This window comes from Buteo buteo, chromosome 12, assembly GCF_964188355.1.
Source record: "Buteo buteo chromosome 12, bButBut1.hap1.1, whole genome shotgun sequence".
Classification (NCBI taxonomy): Eukaryota; Metazoa; Chordata; class Aves; order Accipitriformes; family Accipitridae; genus Buteo; species Buteo buteo.
The window spans coordinates 27,112,833-27,125,412 of record NC_134182.1 but is presented as its reverse complement, the minus strand read 5'-3'; the positions used below and the strand labels follow the sequence as shown (position 1 = coordinate 27,125,412).

At 44.1% G+C, this 12,580-nt stretch overlaps 1 pseudogene; it reads right to left on the bottom strand.

The window, feature by feature from the left end:
- The window catches only part of LOC142038101 (protein ELYS-like), a 53,999-nt pseudogene that overhangs the window by 32,921 nt on the left and 8,498 nt on the right, over positions 1 to 12,580 (bottom strand).

The following is a 12,580-nucleotide window of genomic DNA, read 5'->3' as shown; positions in this document are numbered from 1 at the left end:
AGACTGGTGCCTGACACCTCTTAGAAGCCTGTGAATGTATTACTGGTTGCACTGTCTGTAGAGGGTTAAAAGTCTCACACTAGCGACACCACAGCTTTCTCAGGTCACAAACGCAAACCACATTATTTAATCACTTTGTGTGCTTTTTTTTAAAACCGGAAATTTTAGCAGACCCATTTTTCAAAGCTGCTGAAACATTTCAACCCTCTGAGGTGAAATCTGACACTCGTCACACCTTTTTCAGGAAAAGAAGATGACCAAGGCAAAGCATTGCCAAATAGTAAAAGGTCCCCCATTTTAACATTAAAGCGTTGAGACAGAACAAAGTAGCCACGCGAGGAATGGATATCGACGACTGGGTTTTCTTCCAAAGCAGCACACAGTACAAGGTCTTTGCCACTGCTAAGACTGTAGCTACAAATAACTTTTAAAAGAGGATAAAGCAAAGCAGAAGTTCAAAAGTGAAACTGGAGAACGATTAAAGCATCTTTCTCCTGTCGACCTGCCAAAGTGCTTAGAGCACTACAAGAGATGCAGCAGCATAAAACATGCCCAAAAAGACTCAGCAAAAGATTGGGGTTTCAGTCACCTCTGAATTTTGATGGTAAAAATCACCCCTGACAACTTCACTGATACTCACATAGACAAAATCACTATTTTCATCTTTTCACATACGTGCACGCCTTACCTCATACATGACTTGTCCTGGGGCCAAGCGTTTTCTGTCACCAAATGCTAACTGCAACAGATGTAAACTCACGACGTCACCTTCACTGAAAAAGGTAGAAATTAGGACATTTGATTACAAAGCTGCTTTAGAGGCCTTGTTATCATTTTATTAGATCTAGACTGATGTTTTCTTGCTGAAAAGAAAAACACCACTTCCCAAACCATCAGATAACTGGTCACGTGCAGCCGCTACAACACAAAGGAGGACATTTGGACACTAACAGCTTCAGGGGCAAATGCTAACCATACAATTTGAAAACTTTAATATGTTGTACGGACTACAAATTGTTGCTTTAAAGTCAAACTTAAAAAGACTGCCACACTGTGAACGGCTGAGCTGATTAAATAGCTTGCTGATGCTGAAAGAGAGAGATCTTTCTCCCCTTCCCTTCCCTTCCCACCAAAGTTCCAGCCCCTCTCTTGCATACACACGCTGCACCCTTCCACATACTGATTCGGGTCATTAGCCCAGCAGGAAACCATTGACTTTGCTGCTCAACAGGGATCGGTCTCTGCCAGGTGAGCTGGCCTGGCTCACAAAGGCTCCAAAGACCGTGCAAGTTGGCACAAGGTAATCCGCAATACTGTCACCTCCCTCCTTTAGGGGCAGCCGGCTGTCATATTGGCACGTTTAGCGCTCGAGATCTGCAGCCCCAACTACTTTGAATGGTATTTTCATACCATGGTGCGAGTACCAAACAAATCGTGAAGCAGTCCTCAAGAAACAAAGGAAATCGTTTAAGAATGCAAGCACAAAGATACAGCCACTGTTGCTTTGCCTTCTTTCAGAAGGTAGGCACTAGTAGGTCCCTCTTCACATCTGTTAAATCCTGTAAAAATTGCAGTGTAAGCTTAACACCTTCCACACCTGAGAGAATCTCCTGCACGGCTACATAAACAAAACAAATATACATGTATCAACGGTATGTGAACAAAGATACAAAAAAATTTAAATGCATTCAGTGGCTTATAGTAACTTTTTATTCACCTTTCTTGTGTAGACTGAACAGCCCACAAGTAGCAACAATTGCGAGGATCATTCTCAGGCTCCTGAAAAGTAACAGCATAGACAGGAATCCTTCCTCCTTCAAGCTGAGAGTGGTGCCTACGTGGTTGGGAAAAAAAAAAAAAAAAAAGAAAGAAAAAATGAAAAAAAAAAAAGGAAAAGGGGAAAAGAGAGAAAAATAAAAACCTGTGAGCCTACGATGAGCCCTAACTGTTTGTAGAAGGGTAGAAGCATCTTCTGAGAAAAAAGCTTATCCTTCCGTGCTTATCCCCAAAGTACAGAAGGTCACACTTCCATCTCAGACAAGTGAGTCAGGGAAGCGACTACTTTTTATGCAGCAGTCAAGAGCTGAGGAAATTACTGTCCATCAAATGCAATAACCTGGGTTTATATCCTCCTCTGCCTAGGGAGGAAGAACATAAATGATTACTTCACCTGCCAGGCAAAAGATTGTTCCTCCTGTTCCAGCCGACTTCAATATTGAACTTAAAATGCAGCCTACCTTCTGAACAAATTTAAGACAGGGCCAAACACAAGTACTTTCTCATTTCTTTACTCGGATGCTACGTAAAGCATTTTTCCTCCAGACTTCTGAACCTTACGTGTACCTTCACAATCTATTCTTGCCACCCAGTTAGTCCTCCACTGTCTATTTATGCATCCAACAGTTTCTGGTGAGTCACTGCAGGTTTGCTTAAGCCAATCCCTATCTGAATTTGGTCACATATTTCACGTGTGATTGCCCTTTGGCAGATATAAAATCGTCTCTTAATTTTTCTATTGCTTATAGATTTACATGCCCCTTATCCTCATCTCCAAGTGTTCCAAGCAAATTTTCATTCACACGCAACGTTGCCTTGGAATGGGTCAGTCCCCTATTTTGGACAAGGCTGACATGTAGGAAAGAATATCTTTTCAGGCACGGATCAGCTATTGATTTTTCGTGTCTCACTAGTTTCATCCTGGGCGCTTTAAAGAATATTATCCCCAAACCCACATTATTAACATACGTAAGCTTCTCAATGTATGCCCTAATTGCAGTAGCTGGTTCTGAAAAATCATTCCTAAAATCTGGTTCATCAAAACACACACGTTTCCTGGCTTCACTGAACACTACTGATCGGACAAAGCGTCTTAGAAAAATGAGCTCCATCGCATCCTAAACTGCTTGACGTAACCCCAAGAAGCATGCTTTCCACAATCCCTCGAGCCACAGGCACAAGGAGGAAAACAATCCTAGTCCACTGGGGAGAAGGCGGTCCACTTAATCCATGTATGACTTTTAATAGTTATTTCAGAAGAGGATTTCTAAACATCCCAAGATTATACCCAAAATTTCACTCCCTAAAATGTTCTCTTTCATGAACATGCTTCCGTAAGCAAACAATTGAGACCCCTGCACCTCCGGGCATGGCCAGCTGTAAAGGCCTACTTACTCCCTCTTCAAAGTTTTCATATTCCACAGTGACAGGCAGCCATCTGAAAAACCCACAACAAGCTGATTGCTTCTGCTTATGTAGTACAGGGTTGATATTGCTGTTCCTGAAGGATTTTGTAGTTGAAAGCAGAGATGTCTCCCTTCTCTGGTCACAGCTTCTCTTCTTTGTGGAACTTCAGCAGGAATTCTAGTGACAACTTCTAGACCTACACACACAAAACCACGCCATGAGTTAATGTGTCAGGCCATTTAGGCTGCATGTTGAACACTGACGTGACAACACGTCTCATCCAATTCTACCGTCCGGGGCAAAATACCCATTTATGCAACGCTTTCTTTTGTATGTTTCCAAAGAACAGAAGAACTCTCCGATCGGACAGGTATTCTCACTCGTAAATAAAAACCAGGTAAGAGCGTAACCTTCGTAGACAAATTCTTCCTGGGCTCTATAAATCACGCGTTTGGGCCTCACGATGAAGCTGGCTGAAGCGACACCAACTCCTGAAGCCACTCTTGTAATAGCCAAAACAGCGTATGCAACCCAAATATGCAAATTAGAGATTTCAGTCATCCAAATGCACGATTTTTGACAAGTCGGATTCATTTTAACAAGCAAGCCTAAAATTTGCCCCAAGTCAACCCACAGAAGCAGAAGAACATTCCCAAGAAATAGGGCGCCTCTGACACAACTTCCTCTCAGGCAGCTGCACTGACTCACGTGGTAAAATTCCTACACCTCACTGGCAAGCATCATAGTGATGTACGGATCTTGGTGGCAGGGGGGCATTTATAACATTAGAAGGAGTATTAAGCCACTCCCATTTTTAATCAGGTCGGGACTATACCAAGGCAAACCGCCATCTGTAACCAGCAGTCAGAAATGCCTGCACACTAGTGTCTTCCAAGTGGGATGCATGTTGTTTATACACAAGTTTTCCTACTCTCAAATTCAAGTTTAAAAACTGCAGGCTTACCCGATGCTTGTATTTCATTCTGACTGCAAGAGAAATCATCCAAACAAAGGTCCACCAGAAGTAGGTGACCAACATCTGTAGCCACTGCTGCCACTCCAAAGAGCCATCGCAGACTCTGATGTAGGTGCCGAGTGCTCACGCTGGGTCCTCCGTGATTAGTTATGGGTTCTATAGCAGTTACCTACAGGAAAACTGCAAGCTAGCATTTAAGCTGTTTGACAAGCTGAACAGAAATCATTCAAAAGTGAAGCCGGAATTAGCACATCAGAAACAAGAAAGTAAATGCAGAGGACCATAAGACTTAAAAGCAAAGCATTGTTTCCAGTTATATCAAGAAAAAACCAATATAGTCAATCTTGATGTTCTATTAACTTGCACTGATTCTTGTTTACATTAAGATAATGAGACTAGGGGACATTACATCATTGGACTTCCTGGGTTACAGAAGACAGAAAAAAATGAGTAACATTCCACCAGCCTCTCCCATCTACACAAACACAATATTCAATAAGCAGCGATTCAAGGACTGCAGGTTGAAAGTCAATCGTTCAACAATCCGTCAGGTAACTCCCTAACGGCTCTTCTTTCCTATCCTAAGTCAACATAAAAATCTGTTCTGCTCTAAAGCCACCCGCTTGCTAGTCTGAGATTCAGGGGAATGTGTCTAAGTCATTTACAGCACAACTATGGAAGTTTCAGATATTTTAAAGACAGTATTTCTAACATACATAGAAATCAAGCATTTCGGAAATGTATGTTACAGACACTGGGAACAGCGGGGGTTTTTTTCCTTTTTCACTCTGGCCAATAAAAGATAGTTCTCAATGCCTTTTTGTGGCAGTGGAGAATTAGGTAACTATGTGCTCTACCATAAACCCAGAAAACTTGTTTTACAATCAGTAAGCTCAAAAGATAACGGTACTGTTAAGCCCAAGAGTTTGCACCAAGGCTCTCTTGACTGGATACTCTGAAGTGGCAGTCTGCACTAATGCAAGATAGAAAAAATACCGCCTACAAAGAGACGCTCCAAAGCTTCTCCTGAAACAGGATTACGCAGCACCTGACAACGCAAAAGCTTCGTTCCTCCGATTAAAGTGTACGTACCCTTCCTGGGAGAACAACTGCTTTAACCACTCTCGATATTCCAAGGTCGTACAGACAGAGAACACTTCCCTCTGCTTCTTCCAACCCAACCAGCAGTCCCGTTCTCTTCTGCCAGGAAAAATCCTTTACCACACGAATGGTGGGAGGCTGTTTCTTTACTCCACGGAAACGGTAAGCAGAGCGCCGCTCTCCCGTCACAGAGCTCACTACCTCCAGTTGAGGACCACACGCCAGCCATGCCAAGCCATTTCTCCCTGTAAGAGAAAAGAAAGCTGACTAAAGCAAATTTCCAATACAAGACTGAAAACAACTGAAAAATCACAGCCACTGCCCCTTTCCTTCACTAAAAGTACCCAAAAGGGAAGACCGACTTCCCTAGTTGTGGTCAATTATTCAAAATCACCCATGGAGATCCTCCAGCACTACCTCTTAATATTAACAACCTTATTATTTTGCATTTCTACTTGTCATTCCCGCACTGAAGGATTTGGACTGCTTGGGATGAAGATGACAACATATTGATCTAGAGACTTCATCCCATATTCGGCTTGTTTTGGCTAGAAATCGTCTAAATACATACGGGAATACAAGTCTTAAAGCACACTTCAAAGATAACAAATCTAAACCAATTCATTTCTAGTTTATTAATTTTACTTGACACACGCCTACTTGGGGCAGGGATTTGGACGGCAGCAAGAAATTATCGTCAAATGGGCACTGCATGAGTACATCTGATCTTTTACACGGGCTGACGACAGAAAGAATTTAACACATTTTGTTTCACTGAACAAACTCGGAGGAAGTATTAACTCAATTACTGCACTTTCAGTCAGGTAGATGGATTCCACCTGGTCTAACAGAGCCTAGACAACCAGGTAGGCACCCAGCTAGCTCTACTTGCGGATCACCTAGAAAGTCAACTACCTAATCTGCTTAGCCACTTTCAGCAGCTCTCCCTGGGTACTCATCTGCACCCTGTTAAATACGTTGGAAATATGGCTGCAGCGCTTAACAGTGTTATCCTCTTCCTTTGCTGTTTGTATTCAGACTAGGAAAAGAAAAAGCGGGGGGGGGGGGGGGCGGCGGGAGGGGGGTGCCTCTGTAACGTTGTAGAAGAACTAGTTCCGCATGTGGTGTTATGATGGTCATAGAGCTTGAGCTGGTACAAATAAATAGGGCCCAAAACAACACTATCACTTTTTTGAAAACTGCCTTTTATTTAATTAACAATTGAGTGACCACAACATTGAGGAAGGCCCGCTGACTCAGCATGCTTAACTAAATTATTTTAATAGCACAAGACTGGTGAAGGTTGCTGTAATTTCAAAGTTTAACTATACTAGTTTTAAGGTTTTAATATTAGCATTTTTAATAGTTAAAACTTCCTTCCTGTTCTCTCGAAACCTGATGCATCTTAACAACAGCACCAGCCTGACACAGTCGATACTGTGACCCTGTGCTTCAGGTAACCTCCAGGCAATAAGAACTTCAGACCGAGACCAAATTTAAAGGAGAACGCTCACCTCCAGAAAACTTCCCGCTCAGCACAGAACCTAGGGGTTTCTCATCTTCCCCAAGTGCCTCAGTAGTCACCTCTGGAAACTGCAGCAGACTGCTCGTTACCTGAGCTGATAGGTCTCGCATTCTTCACTGTAAATAAAGAAAAAAATGCAAAAACAGACTCATGTCAGCCATAACTGAGATTTGCTTTTTGAGATTGACAGAAGTTTCATCAGTATGCCGCAAGTAATCTCCTAGACAGCTCCTGTAGCTCTTTTCCTTCAAAAAATGGCACTCGGGACAGTTTTTGATCTCACAGCAGAGCAAAAGGAGAATCCTTTTACTTTTCTAATGCCTATGAGATCACCAACAAAAAGCGACACAGGGGTATTGATAAGGTCAATAACAGGAAAAAAAAACAATACACCGAGTTCAAGTCTACTCAGATATGCGAGTCTGTAGTAAGATGCAATCCGAGAAAAAGCATATTTCAATTAGCGCTGCAGTAAGAGGTGTGAGGTTCCATTAGTCCTTGCTCTTGATTTTGTACCTCATTATTTATTGCCAATTGTCTTCTAGTAGATTTCAGGCATCGTTTGTGTCTTGTTCACTTCTTGTGTGTTTATTTTGAACTCTAAGGAATACTAAGTTCTTAACTACCTTCACTCTCAAACTCTTCCAGAAAATGTACCGTTGATGTTTCCGCATGACAAGCGATACAGACTTTCATAGCTCATCAGTTGGAAAGTAGTTTTCCATACACTTATCACCTGAACATAACACAGCACCTTAAAACACGGATTCTTTTCTACACTTAAATCCCCATATTCCTTATTCCAGTCCTTTCCTTCCTATTGCCAGTCCTTATCACATCTCTGCACTATTGTACAAAAACTTTGAGGCCTTTCAGTTTCCACACCTCTATCAGTGCTCCACAGACAGTTCACGTTTCACTATGTCAAGATAGATTTTTTTGGGGGATGGGGGACGGGGGACGGGGACTTAAAAGCTCAGGTGACTTACAAGATTGAATAGGAGGCTAAATAAGAGATATTCCACACACGTGGAAATACAAACTACTTCAGCTCACTACGTTTTGCAAGTTCTATGGGTTATTGAAAAAGCCTCCGGAAGACAAGACAGGTTCAAGCATCTCTTCAAATAGCACTGCTTTCTCCATGGAGTCTCAGAAGGAAGATATTCTACGTAGCTCGCTATTCCTGGGCGTTACACATGCTGACCAACTCGGGCATCAAACAGAACCCTTACCCTATGCCACAAACCAGTACAGCCAGCCACTTCAATGGGCACACAAAGCCCATTGCATTAACTGTAGCACACATGTTCTCCCGCAAGCAAAGTTTTATGGTTGCTTCTTCCAGCGTGCACTAATAACCTATTTTCCTTACGGCATAGGAGGTTACAGCTAGTTCTGAAGACCAGACTCTGGGAGCAACACAAAGTTATTAAAGGGAAACGCTTATAAATAATACCATTTACACAGATTGTACTTCTGTGGAGAAAGGTTATGCTCTAAAGCCTGGGCATTGGAATCTACTATATTTCAGGTCACAAGCACTCTACCTGAGAACATGTTCCAGTATCTTCTGCCAGCATGAAAACAATGAGCGCGTGAAACACAGGCAGTGTAAGCCAGGGTCCCGCACTAAGCGCAAGTCAACCTTCGGAAAAAAAGGCTGCCGATGGCAAAGCCAGTATTGCAGGACGCTGCTGCAGCCGGCCAGCCTGACCGCCCTGCCAGCATTCACAACTAGCACAGGTCAAGTTCCAAGTGGGACAACTCATTTGCAGTAGTTTTCTCGCGTTTGCTTTTTGGTACTTGTCATCCTTTCACAGGGACAGCGGGATGAACTTTTGCACTGCATCCAGGGGCTCCAGAGAGTAAAAAGCCCCACAGTTTGACCAGCCTTCCGGCTCAGTTTAATTGTCATGATTTAATCCATATGTTTTATGAGTAACCCATAATACCAAATACAAATACAGATCTATTGGGTTGGTGAATAGCATCTCTCAAAGGCCTTCAACGTCCAGCTGTTTTGACAGGTGCCTTCAGCAATACCGTGATGCTGAATAAGAAAGGAGGAATGACCAGAGAAGATTATCACGGGAAGAAATTTCAGAAGAGGAAGAACAAGAGTCACCCTGCGTCACCCTGCCTTTGCCACTGCCTACCTGGACAGGCCAAGAGCACAGAACTTGGCGTGGCCAAATTGCACATCAAATTTTAAGATACTCTACTGGGGAGAGTTGAGCGTAAAAACAAACCACTCGCCACCCCAAACTCCCCACCAAATCAGAAAGAATTCTTCTCTGGTGGAAAGCTCACACCTTGACACAGTGTACTCCTGCCTACAGTACACAACAAATGTGCTTATCAGGCCCATACCACCGCTAAGAACCATCAAGTACGTAACACTCCCACGCCCGGACCATTCATGGAACTTTAAATTTAATTCCGCTGCAGTTATTAACTGCATAGAAAAGCACATGAAAACGCTAGACCATCAGGCATGCCCAGGTTTCCGCCAGTACGCCAATGGCCGTTTGAAACATTTTGTTCCTAGACATCTGGCTTGGTAATATGGAACTAGGAAAATAAACTCCACAATAAAGCCTGAACTGTATATACAGTGACCTGGCTATCAGGACGTTTTACTTGCATCATTCTGCTAAGTTGAACCAAGGATTACTGGCAAATCCACACAGTGGGAAAATAGTTAGATAGAACTAGGTTAAAGGCGTGAAGCCTCTCCTTTAAGAGCGATATCCAACACTAACTGCATTTCTGCTCTCTTTGAAAACAACAACTACAGTCACATTCCTCCTTCTGTCTGGTAGAAAACAGATCAGTGTAAAACGCCACAGGCCTACTCCATGTTCAGGAGGAAGCCAGAATCCAACCTCCCCGCTGTATGCTACACCAAAGTGGTCTGTGCACAAGTTGCCAAAATTACCGTTCTTCTTCACCCTTGCTACTTATGACCTCTAAACACCATGAACTGTTTCCAAAGAAAGGAACATGCCACAAGTCATAGACTGATGACAGATTTCTGGATTAAAAATCCCCAGGGGGAAAAAAAAAAGAGAAATTACATGTTCAAGTGGAATCACATACAGCCAAGTCAGAGTTCTGCGATGTCAGTTCTGACTGACGGTAGTCCAGGAAAATCAAAGGCCAACAATGTTACAGGCTTACTGAAGAAAAAGCTAAAAATACGCTCAGTCGCAGCTGAAGATACGGTTTCACAAAACACGTTGCCTTCACTGCCGCCGGAAGAGAGGCCTTGCTGCCGCCTCCCATCTCTCCATCTGCTCCTTTGTTCTACTGCTGTATTCCTGCGGCTTACCTTGCACTGACTTGAGCACTTTTTAGAGCACTTTACGAGCCAGGTTAACTGCCTAAGCAGATGGGAAACGAACCCAGAAAAGTAGATAGTTTTCCACCAGCTTAGAGAGTTAAACTGGCTGGCAGAGAGAACTGGCAAGCATGAAAGTTGGCACAAGGAAGGAGGCAGGACAGTGCGTTGGGAAGAAGGAGAGGGAATTCGTCCGTCTCCATTTTGTGGCAGTAAGCCGTTACGCTAGCTCATACACGTGTGAAACTACACACACAATTTGCAAGGAGAGCTGCAGAACCCTTTCCTTTTAGAAAGGACACCACCCGAGACACAGTCAGTCAACTTTTAACTCCCTCGTGCGCGTAGAGACTCACTGTCTCACTGAGAAAGGCTGCAGCTGACAGGCATCATTCTTTCATTCAGCCAGATGTGGAAGCTAAAGCGATTTCAGGGAAGTGCTACCTGGTGATCAGAGAACGGACAACAGCGTGCGACACGATTCAGGTCACATTTTCCAAGGAAACAGGACACAGAGTGGGAAGAAGCCAAAGAAGAAGAAATGGAAGAAAAACTAAGTCCTTTTGAGAAACCAGCATCCACTTTGTTGAATAACAGCTAAAGATGACAATGACAGAATTTTTTGAATTATTATTAACGACTGGTTCAATGACATTTTCCCCAGAAAAGCAGGAGGCAGCTCACAAGCGCTGGAGGAGCAGTGGATGGAAAAGACACTTTCTGCACCTTAGTAGTCGGGTTCAGTGAATTTGCGCTTTGCCATATTTTACTCCAGCCGAAAGAGGATTTAGTGAGTGAGTTAGCAGGTGACTTTGTGAGTACCACCGGGTCATTTCTTTCCCACTTAGGCAGAAACACCCCCCCCGCCCCGATGCTTTAGGCAACCACCCTACATTTCATCCAAAGCCTAAGTTCTAGTCTAAAAAGCCACTAGCATAACAGAGACAGTCTGTATCGGAACTCCACAGCCAGGCTTATTTCACTCAAGCGCAGCCTACAGATTCTCTTGCAGAGTTTGTGCGGATGCTCCACAAGCCCAAACCTACAGCAGAAGGCAAGGAGAAGGAAGAATTTCAGCTCTCTAGCCCAACAACCCCCAACAGCTAAGACCATAGATTTGACTTCCCTTCAAAGGAAAACACAAACAAAACCAACACAGCTCAGAATTTGACACTGGAGCCAGTTTACCCAGCCACCTCCTATGGTTATTCTCTAACACGACCATACTTTCATTCAAGAGTCGCAGCCCCCGTCTAACGTGGCTAAGCTAGCAAAAGTTCCTAAAGTCCCTTCTGAACTTACGCTCTTTTTACATTGCTTGGCGTACCTGGACAGACAGACATAGGTGCTAAGTGTCTCAGCACAGAACACACGCGCAGCCTTCCTAAGAGAGGGAGACAGCAGCTGACATTTCCAGCATACCACACCGGTGTGCCATCGCCCCGGTGCCTGCCCCTCCCAGCACAAATTCTAGAATCACAGAATCACAAGGAAGAGAACTTCCAGAAGTTCTCTTCTGGAAGCAGGCGGCCTTCCAGAATCACTGGAGGTCATCTGGTCCAAGCCCCTGCTCAAGCAGGCTCACCTAGAGCAGCCTGCCCAGCACCACGTCCAGACGGCTTCTGAGTATCCAGCTCTGAAACGTACTTGGACAAACAGCAACCTGACAAGCTGAACCGCAAAAACATTGGCAACACGTGCAACAGGCCCAGGCTTTTGGTGACTCTCTCCTACCAATTTAAGTATTCTCTCCACCACACAGGTGAAAAAATACCACACCAGCAAAGGCTTGTCACCATTACTTCTCTAAAACTGTATCCAACAGCTTGCTGGGGAGAAGACTCAAAACTAATAGAAGCCCGATTAAGTTCATTTCACCGTCTTAAAAAAGCACACCCCGGGCAAATCAATGCAGGAAAACGAGCCGATGCAGTAAGTGGATGAGGAGCTGTCCTCAGCAGAACAGGGTCCTGTCCTGTGTGCCCAAACACCTGTGACAGCTGCCAGCCAAGACTGATGCCATCATCCAGACCGATGGGCCTAAGGCGGCACTTGAACTACCACGTTTAGCCGTACACCCTACACGGGGTTCAGCATTCCCGACAGAATTCAGCCCCTGAATGTCCCCTAGTTTTACCAAACACCATCAGCAAGCAATTACTAGAGCTGAAAGACTGACTCCACGCTTCCTTCTATTGGCAGAAGCTCCAGACCTCGAGTCAGGAAGAAATCAAGCACTTTTGTTTAAGTCAGCAACTTTGCTGCGTGATGCAGGCTTCATGCAAAAATCAAGAGACCCCCACAAAACGCGCGGGATTCCTGTAAAGCTCTGCTCTCCCCATTAAACCCAGCCCTCTTCCCACAATCGATCGCCGCTCTATGCAGAGAGCCGATTTCCCAGCTCCTCTGTTTGGCAGTTACCCATGTTGAAGCAATAAAATGGTTCGTGAGA